The following is a 20,731-nucleotide window of genomic DNA, read 5'->3' as shown; positions in this document are numbered from 1 at the left end:
GAGTGGGTCTGCATGACCACACGGTCCATGGCTGCCCGGGAAGGGAGTCAAGGGCATCTGGAGCCTGGAACAATGACCAGACAGCTGCAAAAAGGAAGGGCAAGAGGCGCGGGAAACCCACTTCAAATGTTCCCACAGTGGTGGACGGGGCCCCTGAGGAAGAGGAGGCTCCTGAGCCAACTGGGGAGGGCATTGCTGACCTGGGCAACCTGCCTGAACTTGCTGGCTGGCAAGTACAGGGTGGGCCAACCAGGGCAGAATTCTGCACAGCACAGAAGGAATGCCCCACACTGGAGGGTCTGAGGCAACAGGCCACAGCCCAAGCAGCAGGTGACACCTCTGGCACTCACCATATTTACTGGGAGAAGGATTTCCTTTACAGTGAGCCTAAGGTTCCAGGTCCTGGGGCAGCACATGTGCTGGTGGTCCCCCAATGTTACCAGGCCTTCCTACTGGGGCTGGCTCACGACATCCCCCTGGCAGGGCACCTTGGCCAAGACAAGACCTTTAACAGGCTTGTCACCTACTTCCATTGGCCCAGAATGAGGTTAGCCTCAGATAATTTCTGCAGAGCTTGCCCAACCTGCCAGGCTAGTGGGAAGACTGGGAAAAAGCTTAAGGCTCCCCTGCTCCCACTCCCCGTAGTTGGCACCCCCTTTGATCGTTGGTCCCTTGGACCCCAAAACTGCCTTGAGCAACTGTTTTTTTCTGGTTTTGGTGGACCATGCCACCGCTATCCAGAGGCAATCCCTCTGAGAACAGTGACTGCACCGGTGGTGACCAGAGCCCTGTTGGGAATATTTACCCGTGTGGGATTCCCTAAGGAAGTTGTGTCTGACAGGGGCACAAACTTCATGTCTGCATACATGAAGTCCATATGGGAAGAGTGTGGTGTGACCTACCGGTTTACCATCCCTTATCAGCTTCAATATAATGGGCTTGTTGAGAGATTCAACAAGACCCTGAAGGGCATGATTAATGGCCTGACTGAAGCCATGAGGTGTAAGTGGGACGTCCTCTTACCATGCCTGTTGTTTGCTTACAGAGAGGTGCCCCAGAAAGGGGTGGGGTTTAGCCCCTTTGAGCTTCTCTATGGTCACCCTGTCAGGGGACCCCTCAGCATTGTCAAAGAGGACTTGGCGAAAGCTCCCAAGACACCTCCCCAGGATGTGGTCAGCTACATGCTGGCCCTCCGCAATCAAACCCAACGCTTCTGGAAGCAGGCCAAAGATAACCTTGAGCCCAGTCAAGAGGTGATGAAGGAGTGGTATGACCGGAAGTCCACTCTGGTTGAGTTCTCACCTGGAGAGGAGGTTTGGGTGATGGAGCCAGTGGAGCCTAGGGCTCTCCATGGACTGCTGGACTGGCCCCTTTGAAATTAAGGAGCGGAAGGGGGAGGCCACTTACCTAGTGGACCTCAAGACCCCTAAGCACCCCCTAAGGGTTCTCCATCGCAACTGACTCAAACCTCACTTTGAGAGGTCCTAGGCCAGTATGCTCCTGGTCACAGATGAGGGCATGGAAGAGGAGAGTGAAGCTCTCCCAGACCTCCTCTCTGCAAAAGAAGGTGATGGGTCCGTGGGGAGTGTCATTCTATCTGACTCCCTGACTCTAAACCAGAAAGGAGACTGCTATGAGCTGTAAGAACAGTTCTCTTCCCTGTTCTCCCTTACTCCTGGACTTACCCATTTATGTGTTCATGATATTGACACAGGAGACAATCCCCCTGTAAAGAACAAAATTTACAGGTTATCGGATAAGGTCAAGGCCAGCATCAAGGAGGAGGTCTCCAAGATGTTGACCTTAGGGGTTATTGAGAAATCCAGCAGTCCCTGGGCCAGCCAAGTGGTGCTGGTTCCTAAGGCTGCTGCCCCCGGTGCCAAGCCAGAACTCCGGTTCTGCGTGGTTTACCAGTATCTCAATTCAGTCACACGGACTGACGCTCACCCCATCCCTGAGCTGATGAGCTTGTTGACAGACTAGGCTCTGCCAAGTTCCTGAGTACGTTTGATCTCACATCAGGATACTGGCAGATCGCCCTGACTGAGGGGCCTAAAGAGAGATCTGCATTTTCCACACCTGATGGCCATTACCAGTTCCGGGTGATGCCGTTTGGGTTGAAAAATGACCCCGCTACCTTCCAGCGGTTGGCAAACGGGGTCCTAGCTGGCAAGGATGCCTACTGTGCAGCCTACCTGGATGACATAGCTGTCTACAGTTCCAGCTGGGAGAACACCTGCTCCACCTCAAGGAGGAGCTTCAGGATCTGCAGGCAGGCCTCACCATCAAGGCTAGTAAGTGCAGGGTTCCGTGGCGTACTTGGGACACCTAGTAGGTGGTCGCAAGGTGCAGCCACTCCAGGCCAATATTGAAACAATCAAGGCCTGGCAACCCCCTGGAACACAGAATGAAGTGAGAGCCTTTTTAGGCCTCACTGGATACTACCGCAGATTCATCAAGGGCTATGGTACCATTGTGTCACCCTTGACAGAACTCACTTCCAAGAAACAACCTAGGTTGGTGAATTGGACAGAGGCTTGTCAGAAAGCCTTTGATTCTCTGGAAGAAGCCATGTGCACGGCTCCCGTGCTCAAGGCCCCTGACTACTCCCAGGAATTTATTGTGCAGACAGACGCTTCAGAGCATGGCATAGGGGCTGTTCTAGCACAGCTAAATGAGGAGGGCTCAGACCAACCAGTAGCCTTTATCAGCAGAAGGCTATTACCACGGGAACAGAGGTGGAGTGCTATTGAGAGAGAAGCATTTGCTATGGTCTGGGCACTGAAGAAGTTAAGACCCTACCTGTTTGGGACTCACTTCCAGGTTCAGACAGACCACAGGACCCTCAGATGGCTCATGCAGATGAGGGGTGAGAATCCAAAACTCTTGAGGTGGTTCATTTCCCTACAGGGGATGGACTTTACGGTGGAGCATCACCCGGGGACTGACCACGCCAACGCTGATGGTCTCTCCAGATAATTTTGCCTTAGAGATGAGAGCTCCAAGGAGGTTGGGTAGCTCTCCCCACTTTCAGCTGGGGGGGGACATGTTAGAGCTTACAGCCTTAGGGTGGTCACCCCTAACTTTTTGCCTGCCTCCCTCCACTTTTTTTACACTGTTTTTGCTGGTTTTTAGACTCTGCACACTTTACCACTACTAACCAGTGCTAAAGTGCATATGCTCTCTCCCTTTGAACATGGTAAACTTGGATCATACCCAATTGGATTATTTAATTTACTTATAAGTCCCTAGTAGAAGGTACTATATGGGCCCAGGGCTTGTAGATTAAATGCTACTAGTGGGCCTGCAGCAATGATTGTTCCACCCACTTAAGTAGCCCCTTAACCTTGTCTCAGGCCTGCCACTGCAAGGCCTGTGTGTGCAGTTTCACTGCCAATTCGACTTGGCATTTAAAAGTACTTGCCAAACCTAAAACTCCCCATTTTCTACATATAAGTCACCCCTAAGGTGTGCCCTAGGTAACCCCTAGGGCAGGGTGCTGTGTGTGTAAAAGGCAAGACATGTACCTGTGTAGTTTACATGTCCTGGTAGTGTAAAACTCCTACATTCGTTTTTACAGTACTGTAAGGCCTGCTCCCTTCATAGGCTAACATTGGGGCTGCCCGCACACATTGTTGGAGTGGTAGCTGCTGCTCTGAAAGGAGTAAGAAGGTAATATTTAGTATGGCCAGAACAGTGATACAAAATCCTGCTAACTGATGAAGTTGGATTTAATATTACTATTTTAGAAATGCCACTTTTAGAAAGTGAGCATTTCTCTGCACTTAAGTCTTTCTGTGCCTTACGATCCACGTCTGGCTGAGTTTAGTTGACAACTCCTTGTGCATTCACTCAGACACACCCCAAACACAGGATACTCAGCCTCACTTGAATGCATCTGCATTTTGAATGGGTCTTCCTGTGCTGGGAGGGTGGAGGGCCTGCTCTCACACAAAGGACTGCCACACCCCCTACTGGGACTCTGACAGACAGGATTGAACTGAAAGGGGACCTGGTGCACTTCTAAGCCACTCTTTGAAGTCTCCCCCACTTCAAAGGCACATTTGGGTATAAAATCAGGGCCGCTGCCCTACCACCTCAGACACTTCCTGGAGAAGAAACTTGTAACCAGAACCTGCATCCTGCCAAAAAGAACTGCCTAGCTGCCCAAAGGACTCACCTGACTGCTTTCTGTGAAGGACTGCTGCCCTGCTGTTGCCCTGCTGCCTTGCTGCTCTCTGGCTGTGGTGAAGAAGTGCTCTCCAAGGGCTTGGATAGAGCTTGCCTCCTGTTCCCTGAAGTCTCAGGACCAAAAAGACCACTGGAACGATGCAGAGCTTGTCACAAGCCCAGGATTCCACGCACAGACCCAGGGGCGTCTGAAAACCCTGCAAAACGAAGAGGATCCACGACCGAGCGCCGGAGTCGATGCACAACCATCCCTGCGTGGAAACTAAACGATGCATCGACCGTGTGCGGACCGAGAAATAGACGCAAACCTCTTTGTTTCCCCGCTTCTCCTCCTCTGCGGCCCTTTGCGGAGATTTTTCACGCAAACCAGTTACTTTGTGCTGAAAGAAACTTTGTTTGCTTTTAAAAGACTTAAGAAACTTTATATCACTTTTCAGTAATATCTTTACATTTTCCTATTGCATCTTTGATCGTTTTGACCTGCAGATATCCAGATAAATATTACATATAATATATATTTTTCTAAACACTGTGTGGTGTATTCTTGTGGTGCCATATTGTGTTATTGGATGATTTATTGCCCAAATACTTTACACATTACCTTCTAAGTTAAGCCTGACTGCTCAGTGCCAAGCTACCAGAGGGTGGGCACAGGATAATTTGGATTGTGTGTGACTTACCCTGACTAGAGTGAAAATCCTTTTCTGAACTGTTAGAATAGACCAAAAACATTTGCTTATTATCCCACTGAGAGTATGCCTGTGCCAATCCAATTGAGCCAGGAACAACTGCTCCTTTTGGAAGGATGTATTCACTTTCTGTATCCAAAAAGGAGTTACTCAGAAAGTACCTGGAAGAAAATTTCCATAACAGACTCAACACTCAGTCCATGTCCCCAGCTGGGGCCTTGATGTTTTTTTGTTCCCAAAAAATCAAATCAATTAAGGTCATTCCAAGATTACAGGGGCCTGAACAAAGCAACCTTCAAAGACTGTGACCCATTACCCTTGATCAAGGATGTTATGGAATCAATCAGGGGAGCAACCATCTTCACCAAATTGGATCTTTGTTGTTCCTATTAACTCTTACACATAAACAAGGGTGGCAAGTGGAAGACTGACTTTAAAACTCCTTTCCACTAATATGAGTAGCTCATCATGCCCTTTGAATTGAGCAATGCTCAGGCATATTTTCCAAGGATTCATGGTACCCTATTTGCTGACATCTTAAATCAATTTGTTGCTATTTATCTAGATGATATCCTTGTCTTTCTCAAGAATCCATCAGAACACCATTCACATTTTGATGGAGTATAGGGTAGATTACAGCAAAATCATTTATATTGTAAGTTGGAAATGTGTGAATTTGGTCAAACTAAAGCTGAATACTTAGGCTTCCAGTTCACTAGCCAAGATGGATCCTAAAAAAGGTTACTGCAATATTATAATCATCAGCCCCTACTACTGTTAAAGAAACTCAACACTTCCTTGGCTTTACCAACTTTTATGTCACCTGATTTTGTGCTTCTTACCCACAACATAACTCACATGTTGGCACAATCTAGAAGATGAAATCTTCACTAAATTAAAAATGGCTTTCACTCAAGCACCCATTTTGCATCAAACAAATGCTACCAAGAAGTTTATATGCGAGACCGATGTGTCTGACAGAGCTATTGTTGCCGTCCTGCTTCAACTATTGGAAAGTGACAGGTTAGAACATCTGGGGCCAGATGTATCAAAGGTTTTTACCCATTCTATGTCTATGGGAAAATGTGTTCATACATATGGCCCCCTCTCTTTTATTTATCCCACATATTGTCAGACACTGGAAGAAAATATTGAGTCCTTGAAGGGGAGCTCCTGGGAAGGAAATTATCCTGCACTGAGTGGATACATCTGCACTTGGGGCGCAAGAGCCATTCAAAATGTGAACTGACCACCATATTCTACAATGTTATAGGAATATGTAATGTAGGAATAACCGTCAAGCTATGTGGGCATCTTTATTTAATGAGTATGACTTCAAAATGACCTCTATTCTTGGTTCCTGAAATGTTCTAGCTGAAGGTCTCTCCTGGAGATTACCAGAAACATCTCTAGTTTTCGAGTACAATATGTTTCCATCTTAACCCCTTCGCTGCCAGGCCTCTTCCCCTTCCTGTGCCGAGCCTTTTTTTGGCTATTTGGGGCAGTTCGCACTTAGGCCCTCATAACTTTTTGTCCACATAAGCTAGCCAAGCCAAATTTGCGTCCTCTTTTTCCAACATCGTAGGAATTCTAGAGGTACCCAGACTTTGTGGGTTCCCCAGAAGGAGGCCAAGAAATTAGCCAAAATACAGTGAAAATGTAGTTGTTTTTCAAAAAAATGGGAAAAAGGGGCTGCAGAAGAAGGCTTGTGGTTTGTTCCCTGAAAAGGGCATCAACAAAGGGTTTGCGGTGCTAAAATCACCAGCTTCCTAGCTTTCAGGAACAGGCAGACTTGATTCAGAAAACCCAATTTTTCAACACAATTTTGGCATTTTACTGGGACATACCCCATTTTTATGATTTTTTGTGCTTTCAGCCTCCTTCCAGTCAGTGACAGAAATGGGCATGAAACCAATGCTGGATCCCAGAAACCGCAACATTTCTGAAAAGTAGACAACATTCTGAATTCAGCAAGGGGTAATTTGTGTTGCTCCTACAAGGGTTTCCTACAGAAAATAACAACTGAAAAAGAAAAATATTGAAATTGAGGTGAAAAAAACATCAATTTTTCTCTTCGTTTTACTCTGTAACTTTTTCCTGCAATGTCAGATTTTCGAAAGCAATATACCGTTACGTCTGCTGGACTCTTCTGGTTGCGGGGATATATAGGGCTTGTAGGTTCATCAAGAACTCTAGGTACCCAGAGCCAATAAATGACCTGCACCCTGCAGTGGGTTTTCATTCTATACCGGGTATACAGCAATTCATTTGCTGAAATATAAAGAGTAAAAAATAGCTATCAAGAAAACCTTTGTATTTAAAAAATGGGCACAAGATAAGGTGTTGAGAAGCAGTGGTTATTTGCACATCTCTGAATTCCGGGGTGCCCATACTAGCATGTGAATTACAGGGCATTTCTCAAATAGATGTCTTTTTTACACACTGTCTTACATTTGGAAGGGAAAAATGTAGAGAAAGACAAGGGGCAATAACACTTGTTTTGCTATTCTATGTTCCCCCAAGTCTCCCGATAAAAATGATACCTCACTTGTGTGCGTAGACCTAGCGCCCGGGACAGGATATGCCCCAAAACACACCGTGGACACATCACAGAAAACAGAGCTGTTTTTTGCAAAGTGCCTACCTGTAGATTTTGGCCTCTAGCTCAGCCGGCACCTAGGGAAACCTACCAAACCTGTGCATTTTTTTAAACTAGAGACCTAGGGGAATCCAAGATGGGGTGACTTGTGGGGCTCTGACCAGGTTCTGTTACCCAGAATCCTTTGCAAACCTCAAAATATGGCTAAAAAAACATATTTTGCTCACATTTCGGTGACAGAAAGTTCTGGAATCTGAGAGGAGCCACAAATTTACTTCCGCCCAGCGTTCCCCCATGTCTCCCGATACAAATGGTACCTCACTTGTGTGGGTAGGCCTAGCGCTCGCAACAGGATATGCCCCAAAACACAACGTGGACACATCACAGAAAACAGAGCTGTTTTTTGCAAAGTGCCTACCTGTAGATTTTGGCTTCTAGCTCAGCCGGCACCTAGGGAAACCTACAGAAACTGTGCATTTTTGAAAACTAGAGACCTAGGGGAATCCAAGATGGGGTGACTTGTGGGACTCTGACCAGGTTCTGTTACCCAGAATCCTTTGCAAACCTCAAAATGTGGCTAAAAAAACACATTTTCCTCACATTTCGGTGACAGAAAGTTCTGGAATCTGAGAGGAGCCACAAATTTCCTTCCACCCAGCGTTCCCCCAAGTCTCCCGATAAAAATGATACCTCACTTGTGTGGGTAGTCCTAGCGCCCGCGACAGGAAATGTCCCAAAACACAAAGTGGGCACATCCCATTTTTTGTCAGAAAACAGAGCTGTTTTTTGCAAAGTGCCTACCTGTAGATTTTGGCCTCTAGCTCAGCCCGCACCTAGGGAAACCGACCAAACCTGTGCATTTTTGAAAACTAGAGGCCTAGGGGAATCCACGATTGGGTGACTTGTGGTGCTCTGACCAGGTTCTGTTACCCAGAATCCTTTGCAAACCTCAAAATTTGGCTAAAAAAACATATTTTCCTCACATTTCGGTGACAGAAAGTTCTGGAATCTGAGAGGAGCCACAAATTTCCTTCCACCCAGCGTTGCCCCAAGTCTCCCGATAAAAATGATACCTCACTTGTGTGGGTAGTCCTAGCGCCCACGACAGGAAATGTCCCAAAACACAAAGTGGGCACATCCCATTTTTTGACAGAAAACAGAGCTGTTTTTTGCAAAGTGCCTACCTGTAGATTTTGGCCTTTAGCTCAGCCGGCACCTAGGGAAACCTACCAAACCTGTGCATTTTTGAAAACTAGAGACCTAGGGGAATCCAAGTTGGGGTGACTTGTGGTGCTCTGATCAGGTTCTGTTACCAAGAATCCTTTGCAAACCTCAAAATTTGGCTAAAAAAACAAATTTTCCTCACATTTCAGTGACAAAAAGTTCTGGAATCTGAAAGGAGCCACAAACTTCCTTCCACCCAGCGTTCCCCCAAGTCTCCCAATAAAAATGGCACCTCACTTGTGTGGGTAGGCCTAGCGCCCGCGACAGGATATGCCCCAAAACACAACGTGGACACATCACAGAAAACAGAGCTGTTTTTTGCAAAGTGCCTACCTGTAGATTTTGGCCTCTAGCTCAGCCGCCACCTAGGGAAACCTACCAAACCTGTGCATTTTTGAAAACTAGAGACCTAGGGAAATCCAAGATGGGGTGACTTGTGGGACTCTGACCAGGTTCTGTTACCCAGAATCCTTTGCAAACCTCAAAATGTGGCTAAAAAAACACATTTTCCTCACATTTCGGTGACAGAAAGTTCTGGAATCTGAGAGGAGCCACAAATTTCCTTCCACCCAGCGTTCCCCCAAGTCTCCCGATAAAAATGATACCTCACTTGTGTGGGTAGTCCTAGCGCCCGCGACAGGAAATGTCCCAAAACACAAAGTGGGCACATCCCATTTTTTGTCAGAAAACAGAGCTGTTTTTTGCAAAGTGCCTACCTGTAGATTTTGGCCTCTAGCTCAGCCCGCACCTAGGGAAACCGACCAAACCTGTGCATTTTTGAAAACTAGAGGCCTAGGGGAATCCACGATTGGGTGACTTGTGGTGCTCTGACCAGGTTCTGTTACCCAGAATCCTTTGCAAACCTCAAAATTTGGCTAAAAAAACATATTTTCCTCACATTTCGGTGACAGAAAGTTCTGGAATCTGAGAGGAGCCACAAATTTCCTTCCACCCAGCGTTGCCCCAAGTCTCCCGATAAAAATGATACCTCACTTGTGTGGGTAGTCCTAGCGCCCACGACAGGAAATGTCCCAAAACACAAAGTGGGCACATCCCATTTTTTGACAGAAAACAGAGCTGTTTTTTGCAAAGTGCCTACCTGTAGATTTTGGCCTTTAGCTCAGCCGGCACCTAGGGAAACCTACCAAACCTGTGCATTTTTGAAAACTAGAGACCTAGGGGAATCCAAGTTGGGGTGACTTGTGGTGCTCTGATCAGGTTCTGTTACCAAGAATCCTTTGCAAACCTCAAAATTTGGCTAAAAAAACAAATTTTCCTCACATTTCATTGACAAAAAGTTCTGGAATCTGAAAGGAGCCACAAACTTCCTTCCACCCAGCGTTCCCCCAAGTCTCCCAATAAAAATGGCACCTCACTTGTGTGGGTAGGCCTAGCGCCCGCGACAGGATATGCCCCAAAACACAACGTGGACACATCACAGAAAACAGAGCTGTTTTTTGCAAAGTGCCTACCTGTAGATTTTGGCCTCTAGCTCAGCCGCCACCTAGGGAAACCTACCAAACCTGTGCATTTTTGAAAACTAGAGACCTAGGGAAATCCAAGATGGGGTGACTTGTGGGGCTCTGACCAGGTTCTGTTACCAAGAATCCTTTGCAAACCTCAAAATTTGGCTAAAAAAACAAATTTTCCTCACATTTCAGTGACAAAAAGTTCTGGAATCTGAAAGGAGCCACAAATTTCCTTCCACCCAGTGTTCCCCCAAGTCTCCCGATAAAAATGGCACCTCACTTGTGTGGGTAGGCCTAGCGCCCGCGACAGGATATGCCCCAAAACACAACGTGGACACATCACAGAAAACAGAGCTGTATTTTTGCAAAGTGCCTACCTGTAGATTTTGGCCTCTAGCTCAGCCGGCACCTAGGGAAACCTACCAAACCTGTGCATTTTTTACAACTAGAGACCTAGGGGAATCCAAGTTGGGGTGACTTGTGGTGCTCTGACCAGGTTCTGTTACCCAGAATCCTTTGCAAAACTCAAAATGTGGCTAAAAAAACATATTTTCCTCACATTTCGGCGACAGAAAGTTCTGCAATCTGAGAGGAGCCACAAATTTACTTCCACCCAGCGTTCCCCCAAGTCTCCAGATAAAAATGGTACCTCACTTGTGTGGGTAGGCCTAGCGCCCGCAACAGGATATGCCCCAAAACACAACGTGGACACATCACAGAAAACAGAGATGTTTTTTGCAAAGTGCCTACCTGTAGATTTTGGCCTCTAGCTCAGCCGGCACCTAGGGAAACCTACAAAACCTGTGCATTTTTGAAAACTAGAGACCTAGGGGAATCCAAGTTGGGGTGACTTGTGGTGCTCTGACCAGGTTCTGTTACCCAGAATCCTTTGCAAACCTCAAAATTTGGCTAAAAAAACATATTTTCCTCACATTTCGGTGACAGAAAGTTCTGGAATCTGAGAGGAGCCACAAATTTCCGTCCACCCAGCGTTCCCCCAAGTCTCCCGATAAAAATGATACCTCACTTGTGTGGGTAGGCCTAGCGCCCGTGACAGGAAATGGCCCAAAACACAACGTGGACACATCACATTTTTTCATAGAAAACAGTGCCTACCTGTGGATTTTGGCCTCTAGCTCAGCCGGCACCTGGGGAAACCTAGAAAACCAGCACATTTTTGAAAACTAGAAACCCAGGGGAATCCAAGATGGGGTGACTTGTGGGGCTCTGAGCAGGTTCTGTTACCCAGAATCCTTTGCAAACCTCAAAATTTGGCTAAAAAAACACATTTTCCTCACATTTCGGTGACAGAAAGTTCTGGAATCTGAAAGGAGCCACAAATTTACTTCCGCCCAGCGTTCCCCCATGTCTCCCGATACAAATGGTACCTCACTTGTGTGGGTAGGCCTAGCGCTCGCAACAGGATATGCCCCAAAACACAACGTGGACACATCACAGAAAACAGAGCTGTTTTTTGCAAAGTGCCTACCTGTAGATTTTGGCTTCTAGCTCAGCCGGCACCTAGGGAAACCTACAGAAACTGTGCATTTTTTAAAACTAGAGACCTAGGGGAATCCAAGATGGGGTGACTTGTGGGACTCTGACCAGGTTCTGTTACCCAGAATCCTTTGCAAACCTCAAAATGTGGCTAAAAAAACACATTTTCCTCACATTTCGGTGACAGAAAGTTCTGGAATCTGAGAGGAGCCACAAATGTACTTCCGCCCAGCGTTCCCCCATGTCTCCCGATACAAATGGTACCTCACTTGTGTGGGTAGGCCTAGCGCCCGCGACAGGATATGCCCCAAAACACAACGTGGACACATCACAGAAAACAGAGCTGTATTTTTGCAAAGTGCCTACCTGTAGATTTTGGCCTCTAGCTCAGCCGGCACCTAGGGAAACCTACCAAACCTGTGCATTTTTGAAAACTAGAGACCTAGGGGAATCCAAGTTGGGGTGACTTGTGGTGCTCTGACCAGGTTCTGTTACCCAGAATCCTTTGCAAAACTCAAAATGTGGCTAAAAAAACATATTTTCCTCACATTTCGGCGACAGAAAGTTCTGCAATCTGAGAGGAGCCACAAATTTACTTCCACCCAGCGTTCCCCCAAGTCTCCAGATAAAAATGGTACCTCACTTGTGTGGGTAGGCCTAGCGCCCGCAACAGGATATGCCCCAAAACACAACGTGGACACATCACAGAAAACAGAGATGTTTTTTGCAAAGTGCCTACCTGTAGATTTTGGCCTCTAGCTCAGCCGGCACCTAGGGAAACCTACCAAACCTGTGCATTTTTGAAAACTAGAGACCTAGGGGAATCCAAGTTGGGGTGACTTGTGGTGCTCTGACCAGGTTCTGTTACCCAGAATCCATTGCAAACCTCAAAATTTGGCTAAAAAAACATATTTTCCTCACATTTCGGTGACAGAAAGTTCTGGAATCTGAGAGGAGCCACAAATTTCCATCCACCCAGCGTTCCCCCAAGTCTCCCGATAAAAATGATACCTCACTTGTGTGGGTAGGCCTAGCGCCCGTGACAGGAAATGGCCCAAAACACAACGTGGACACATCACATTTTTTCATAGAAAACAGTGCCTACCTGTGGATTTTGGCCTCTAGCTCAGCCGGCACCTGGGGAAACCTAGAAAACCAGCACATATTTGAAAACTAGAAACCCAGGGGAATCCAAGATGGGGTGACTTGTGGGGCTCTGAGCAGGTTCTGTTACCCAGAATCCTTTGCAAACCTCAAAATTTGGCTAAAAAAACACATTTTCCTCACATTTCGGTGACAGAAAGTTCTGGAATCTGAAAGGAGCCACAAATTTACTTCCGCCCAGCGTTCCCCCATGTCTCCCGATACAAATGGTACCTCACTTGTGTGGGTAGGCCTAGCGCTCGCAACAGGATATGCCCCAAAACACAACGTGGACACATCACAGAAAACAGAGCTGTTTTTTGCAAAGTGCCTACCTGTAGATTTTGGCTTCTAGCTCAGCCGGCACCTAGGGAAACCTACAGAAACTGTGCATTTTTGAAAACTAGAGACCTAGGGGAATCCAAGATGGGGTGACTTGTGGGACTCTGACCAGGTTCTGTTACCCAGAATCCTTTGCAAACCTCAAAATGTGGCTAAAAAAACACATTTTCCTCACATTTCGGTGACAGAAAGTTCTGGAATCTGAGAGGAGCCACAAATTTCCTTCCACCCAGCGTTCCCCCAAGTCTCCCGATAAAAATGATACCTCACTTGTGTGGGTAGTCCTAGCGCCCACGACAGGAAATGTCCCAAAACACAAAGTGGGCACATCCCATTTTTTGTCAGAAAACAGAGCTGTTTTTTGCAAAGTGCCTACCTGTAGATTTTGGCCTCTAGCTCAGCCCGCACCTAGGGAAACCGACCAAACCTGTGCATTTTTGAAAACTAGAGGCCTAGGGGAATCCACGATTGGGTGACTTGTGGTGCTCTGACCAGGTTCTGTTACCCAGAATCCTTTGCAAACCTCAAAATTTGGCTAAAAAAACATATTTTCCTCACATTTCGGTGACAGAAAGTTCTGGAATCTGAGAGGAGCCACAAATTTCCTTCCACCCAGCGTTGCCCCAAGTCTCCCGATAAAAATGATACCTCACTTGTGTGGGTAGTCCTAGCGCCCACGACAGGAAATGTCCCAAAACACAAAGTGGGCACATCCCATTTTTTGACAGAAAACAGAGCTGTTTTTTGCAAAGTGCCTACCTGTAGATTTTGGCCTTTAGCTCAGCCGGCACCTAGGGAAACCTACCAAACCTGTGCATTTTTGAAAACTAGAGACCTAGGGAAATCCAAGATGGGGTGACTTGTGGGGCTCTGATCAGGTTCTGTTACCAAGAATCCTTTGCAAACCTCAAAATTTGGCTAAAAAAACAAATTTTCCTCACATTTCAGTGACAAAAAGTTCTGGAATCTGAAAGGAGCCACAAACTTCCTTCCACCCAGCGTTCCCCCAAGTCTCCCGATAAAAATGGCACCTCACTTGTGTGGGTAGGCCTAGCGCCCGCGACAGGATATGCCCCAAAACACAACGTGGACACATCACAGAAAACAGAGCTGTTTTTTGCAAAGTGCCTACCTGTAGATTTTGGCCTCTAGCTCAGCCGCCACCTAGGGAAACCTACCAAACCTGTGCATTTTTGAAAACTAGAGACCTAGGGAAATCCAAGATGGGGTGACTTGTGGGGCTCTGACCAGGTTCTGTTACCAAGAATCCTTTGCAAACCTCAAAATTTGGCTAAAAAAACAAATTTTCCTCACATTTCAGTGACAAAAAGTTCTGGAATCTGAAAGGAGCCACAAATTTCCTTCCACCCAGTGTTCCCCCAAGTCTCCCGATAAAAATGGCACCTCACTTGTGTGGGTAGGCCTAGCGCCCGCGACAGGATATGCCCCAAAACACAACGTGGACACATCACAGAAAACAGAGCTGTATTTTTGCAAAGTGCCTACCTGTAGATTTTGGCCTCTAGCTCAGCCGGCACCTAGGGAAACCTACCAAACCTGTGCATTTTTTAAAACTAGAGACCTAGGGGAATCCAAGTTGGGGTGACTTGTGGTGCTCTGACCAGGTTCTGTTACCCAGAATCCTTTGCAAAACTCAAAATGTGGCTAAAAAAACATATTTTCCTCACATTTCGGCGACAGAAAGTTCTGCAATCTGAGAGGAGCCACAAATTTACTTCCACCCAGCGTTCCCCCAAGTCTCCAGATAAAAATGGTACCTCACTTGTGTGGGTAGGCCTAGCGCCCGCAACAGGATATGCCCCAAAACACAACGTGGACACATCACAGAAAACAGAGATGTTTTTTGCAAAGTGCCTACCTGTAGATTTTGGCCTCTAGCTCAGCCGGCACCTAGGGAAACCTACCAAACCTGTGCATTTTTGAAAACTAGAGACCTAGGGGAATCCAAGTTGGGGTGACTTGTGGTGCTCTGACCAGGTTCTGTTACCCAGAATCCTTTGCAAACCTCAAAATTTGGCTAAAAAAACATATTTTCCTCACATTTCGGTGACAGAAAGTTCTGGAATCTGAGAGGAGCCACAAATTTCCGTCCACCCAGCGTTCCCCCAAGTCTCCCGATAAAAATGATACCTCACTTGTGTGGGTAGGCCTAGCGCCCGTGACAGGAAATGGCCCAAAACACAACGTGGACACATCACATTTTTTCATAGAAAACAGTGCCTACCTGTGGATTTTGGCCTCTAGCTCAGCCGGCACCTCGGGAAACCTAGAAAACCAGCACATTTTTGAAAACTAGAAACCCAGGGGAATCCAAGATGGGGTGACTTGTGGGGCTCTGAGCAGGTTCTGTTACCCAGAATCCTTTGCAAACCTCAAAATTTGGCTAAAAAAACACATTTTCCTCACATTTCGGTGACAGAAAGTTCTGGAATCTGAGAGGAGCCACAAATTTCCTTCCACCCAGCGTTCCCCCAAGTCTCCCGATAAAAATGATACCTCACTTGTGTGGGTAGGCCTAGTGCCCGCGACAGGAAATGTCCCAAAACACAACGTGGACACATCGCAGAAAACAGAGCTGTTTTTTGCAAAGTGCCTGCCTGTAGATTTTGGCCTCTAGCTCAGCCGGCACCTAGGGAAACCTACCAAACCTGTGCATTTTTGAAAACTAGAGACCTAGGGAAATCCAAGATGGTGTGACTTGTGGTGCTCTGAACAGGTTCTGTTACCCAGAATCCTTTGCAAACCTCAACATTTGGCTAAAAAAACATATTTTCCTCACATTTCGGTGACAGAAAGTTCTGGAATCTGAGAGGAGCCACAAATTTCCTTCCACCCAGCGTTCCCCCATGTGTCCCGATAAAAATGGGACCTCACTTGTGTGGGTAGGCCTAGCGTCCGCAACAGGATATGCCCCAAAACACAACGTGGACACATCACAGAAAACAGAGCTGTTTTTTGCAAAATGCCTACCTGTAGATTTTGGCCTCTAGCTCAGCCGGCACCTAGGGAAACCCACCAAACCTGTGCATTTTTTAAAACTAGAGACCTAGGGGAATCCAAGATGGGGTGACTTTTGGGGCTCTGACCAGGTTCTGTTACCCAGAATCCTTTGCAAAACTCAAAATGTGGCTAAAAAAACACATTTTTCTCACATTTCGGTGACAGAAAGTTCTGGAATCTGAGAGGAGCCACAAATTTCCTTCCACCCAGCGTTCCCCCAAGTCTCCCGATAAAAATGATACCTCACTTGTGTGGGTAGTCCTAGCGCCTGCGACAGGAAATGTCCCAAAACACAAAGTGGGCACATCCCATTTTTTGACAGAAAACAGAGCTGTTTTTTGCAAAGTGCCTACCTGTAGATTTTGGCCTCTAGCTCAGCCGGCACCTAGGGAAACCTACCAAACCTGTGCATTTGTGAAAACTAGAGACCTAGGGAAATCCAAGAGGGGGTGACTTGTGGGGCTCTGACCAGGTTCTGTTACCAAGAATCCTTTGCAAACCTCAAAATTTGGCTAAAAAAACACATTTTCCTCACATTTCAGTGACAAAAAGTTCTGGAATCTGAAAGGAGCCACGAATTTCCTTCCACCCAGCGTTCCCCCAAATCTCCCGATAAAAATGGTACCTCACTTGTGTGGGTAGGCCTAGCGCCCGCGACAGGATATGCCCCAAAACACAACGTGGACACATCACAGAAAACAGAGCTGTTTTTTGCAAAGTGCCTACCTGTAGATTTTGGCCTCTAGCTCAGCCTGCACCTAGGGAAACCTACCAAAGCTGTGCATTTATGAAAACTAGAGACCTAGGGGAATCCAAGATGGGGTGACTTGTGGGGCTCTGACCAGGTCCTGTTACCCAGAATCCTTTGCAAACCTCAAGATTTGGCTAAAAAAACATATTTTCCTCACATTTCAGTGACAGAAAGTTCTGGAATCTGAGAGGAGCCACGAATTTCCTTCCACCCAGCGTTCCCCCAAGTCTCCCGATAAAAATGATACCTCACTTGTGGGGGTAGTCCTAGTGCCCGCGACAGGAAATGTCCCAAAACACAAAGTGGGCACATCCCATTTTTTGACAGAAAACAGAGCTGTTTTTTGCAAAGTGCCTACCTGTAGATTTTGGCCTCTAGCTCAGCCGGCACCTAGGGAAACCTACCAAACCTGTGCATTTTTGAAAACTAGAGACCTTTGGGAATCCAAGTTGGGGTGACTTGTGGTGCTCTGACCAGGTTCTGTTACCCAGAATCCTTTGCAAACCTCAAAATGTGGCTAAAAAAACATATTTTCCTCTCATTTCGGTGACAGAAAGTTCTGGAATCTGAGAGGAGCCACAAATTTACTTCCACCCAGCGTTCCCCCAAGTCTCCCGATAAAAATGATACCTCACTTGTGTGGGTAGGCCTAGTGCCCGCGACAGGAAATGTCCCAAAACACAACGTGGACACATCACAGAAAACAGAGCTGTTTTTTGCAAAGTGCCTACCTGTAGATTTTGGCCTCTAGCTCAGCCGGCACCTAGGGAAACCTACCAAACCTGTGCATTTTTGAAAACTAGAGACCTAGGGAAATCCAAGATGGGGTGACTTGTGGTGCTCTGAACAGGTTCTGTTACCCAGAATCCTTTGCAAACCTCAAAATTTGGCTAAAAAAACATATTTTCCTCACATTTCGGTGACAGAAAGTTCTGGAATCTGAGAGCAGCTACAAATTTCCTTCCACCCAGCGTTCCCCCATGTGTCCCGATAAAAATGGTACCTCACTTGTGTGGGTAGGCCTAGCGTCCGCAACAGGATATGCCCCAAAACACAACGTGGACACATCACAGAAAACAGAGCTGTTTTTTGCAAAATGCCTACCTGTAGATTTTGGCCTCTAGCTCAGCCGGCACCTAGGGAAACCCACCAAACCTGTGCATTTTTTAAAACTAGAGACCTAGGGGAATCCAAGATGGGGTGACTTTTGGGGCTCTGACCAGGTTCTGTTACCCAGAATCCTTTGCAAAACTCAAAATGTGGCTAAAAAAACTCATTTTTCTCACATTTCGGTGACAGAAAGTTCTGGAATCTGAGAGGAGCCACAAATTTCCTTCCACCCAGCGTTCCCCCAAGTCTCCCGATAAAAATGATACCTCACTTGTGTGGGTAGTCCTAGCGCCTGCGACAGGAAATGTCCCAAAACACAAAGTGGGCACATCCCATTTTTTGACAGAAAACAGAGCTGTTTTTTGCAAAGTGCCTACCTGTAGATTTTGGCCTCTAGCTCAGCCGGCACCTAGGGAAACCTACCAAACCTGTGCATTTGTGAAAACTAGAGACCTAAGGGAATCCACGATTGGGTGACTTGTGGGGCTCTGACCAGGTTCTGTTACCCAGAATCCTTTGCAAACCTCAAAATTTGGCTAAAAAAACATATTTTCCTCACATTTCGGTGACAGAAAGTTCTGGAATCTGAGAGCAGCTACAAATTTCCTTCCACCCAGCGTTCCCCCATGTGTCCCGATAAAAATGGTACCTCACTTGTGTGGGTAGGCCTAGCGTCCGCAACAGGATATGCCCCAAAACACAACGTGGACACATCACAGAAAACAGAGCTGTTTTTTGCAAAATGCCTACCTGTAGATTTTGGCCTCTAGCTCAGCCGGCACCTAGGGAAACCCACCAAACCTGTGCATTTTTTAAAACTAGAGACCTAGGGGAATCCAAGATGGGGTGACTTTTGGGGCTCTGACCAGGTTCTGTTACCCAGAATCCTTTGCAAAACTCAAAATGTGGCTAAAAAAACTCATTTTTCTCACATTTCGGTGACAGAAAGTTCTGGAATCTGAGAGGAGCCACAAATTTCCTTCCACCCAGCGTTCCCCCAAGTCTCCCGATAAAAATGATACCTCACTTGTGTGGGTAGTCCTAGCGCCTGCGACAGGAAATGTCCCAAAACACAAAGTGGGCACATCCCATTTTTTGACAGAAAACAGAGCTGTTTTTTGCAAAGTGCCTACCTGTAGATTTTGGCCTCTAGCTCAGCCGGCACCTAGGGAAACCTACCAAACCTGTGCATTTGTGAAAACTAGAGACCTAGGGAAATCCAAGATGGGGTGACTTGTGGGGCTCTGACCAGGTTCTGTTACCAAGAATCCTTTGCAAACCTCAAAATTTGGCTAAAAAAACACATTTTCCTCACATTTCAGTGACAAAAAGTTCTGGAATCTGAAAGGAGCCACAAATTTCCTTCCACCCAGCGTTCCCCAAGTCTCCCGATAAAAATGGTACCTCACTTGTGTGGGTAGGCCTAGCGCCCGCGACAGGATATGCCCCAAAACACAACGTGGACACATCACAGAAAACAGAGCTGTTTTTTGCAAAGTGCCTACCTGTAGATTTTGGCCTCTAGCTCAGCCTGCACCTAGGGAAACCTACCAAACCTGTGCATTTATGAAAACTAGAGACCTAGGGGAATCCAAGATGGGGTGACTTGTGGGGCTCTGACCAGGTTCTGTTACCCAGAATCCTTTGCAAACCTCAAAATTTGGCTAAAAAAACATATTTTCCTCACATTTCGGTGACAGAAAGTTCTGGAATCTGAGAGGAGCCACGAATTTCCTTCCACCCAGCGTTCCCCCAAGTCTCCCGATAAAAATGATACCTCACTTGTGGGGGTAGTCCTAGTGCCCGCAACAAGAAATGTCCCAAAACACAAAGTGGGCACATCCCATTTTTTGACAGAAAACTGAGCTGTTTTTTGCAAAGTGCCTACCTGTAGATTTTGGCCTCTAGCTCAGCCGGCACCTAGGGAAACCTACCAAACCTGTGCATTTTTTTAAACTAGAGACCTAGGGGAATCCAAGATGGGGTGACTTGTGGGGCTCTGACCAGGTTCTGTTACCCAGAATCCTTTGCAAACCTCAAAATATGGCTAAAAAAACATATTTTCCTCACATTTCGGTGACAGAAAGTTCTGGAATCTGAGAGGAGCCACAAATTTACTTCCGCCCAGCGTTCCCCCATGTCTCCCGATACAAATGGTACCTCACTTGTGTGGGTAGGCCTAGCGCTCGCAACAGGATATGCCCCAAAACACAACGTGGACACATCACAGAAAACAGAGCTGTTTTTTGCAAAGTGCCTACCTGTAGATTTTGGCTTCTAGCTCAGCCGGCACCTAGGGAAACCTACAGAAACTGTGCATTTTTGAAAACTAGAGACCTAGGGGAATCCAAGATGGGGTGACTTGTGGGACTCTGACCAGGTTCTGTTACCCAGAATCCTTTGCAAACCTCAAAATGTGGCTAAAAAAACACATTTTCCTCACATTTCGGTGACAGAAAGTTCTGGAATCTGAGAGGAGCCACAAATTTCCTTCCACCCAGCGTTCCCCCAAGTCTCCCGATAAAAATGATACCTCACTTGTGTGGGTAGTCCTAGCGCCCGCGACAGGAAATGTCCCAAAACACAAAGTGGGCACATCCCATTTTTTGTCAGAAAACAGAGCTGTTTTTTGCAAAGTGCCTACCTGTAGATTTTGGCCTCTAGCTCAGCCCGCACCTAGGGAAACCGACCAAAC

The sequence above is a fragment of the Pleurodeles waltl genome, chromosome 12 (genome assembly GCF_031143425.1).
Source record: "Pleurodeles waltl isolate 20211129_DDA chromosome 12, aPleWal1.hap1.20221129, whole genome shotgun sequence".
In the NCBI taxonomy this organism is placed as follows: domain Eukaryota; kingdom Metazoa; phylum Chordata; class Amphibia; order Caudata; family Salamandridae; genus Pleurodeles; species Pleurodeles waltl.
This window is presented reverse-complemented; position numbering follows the sequence as displayed.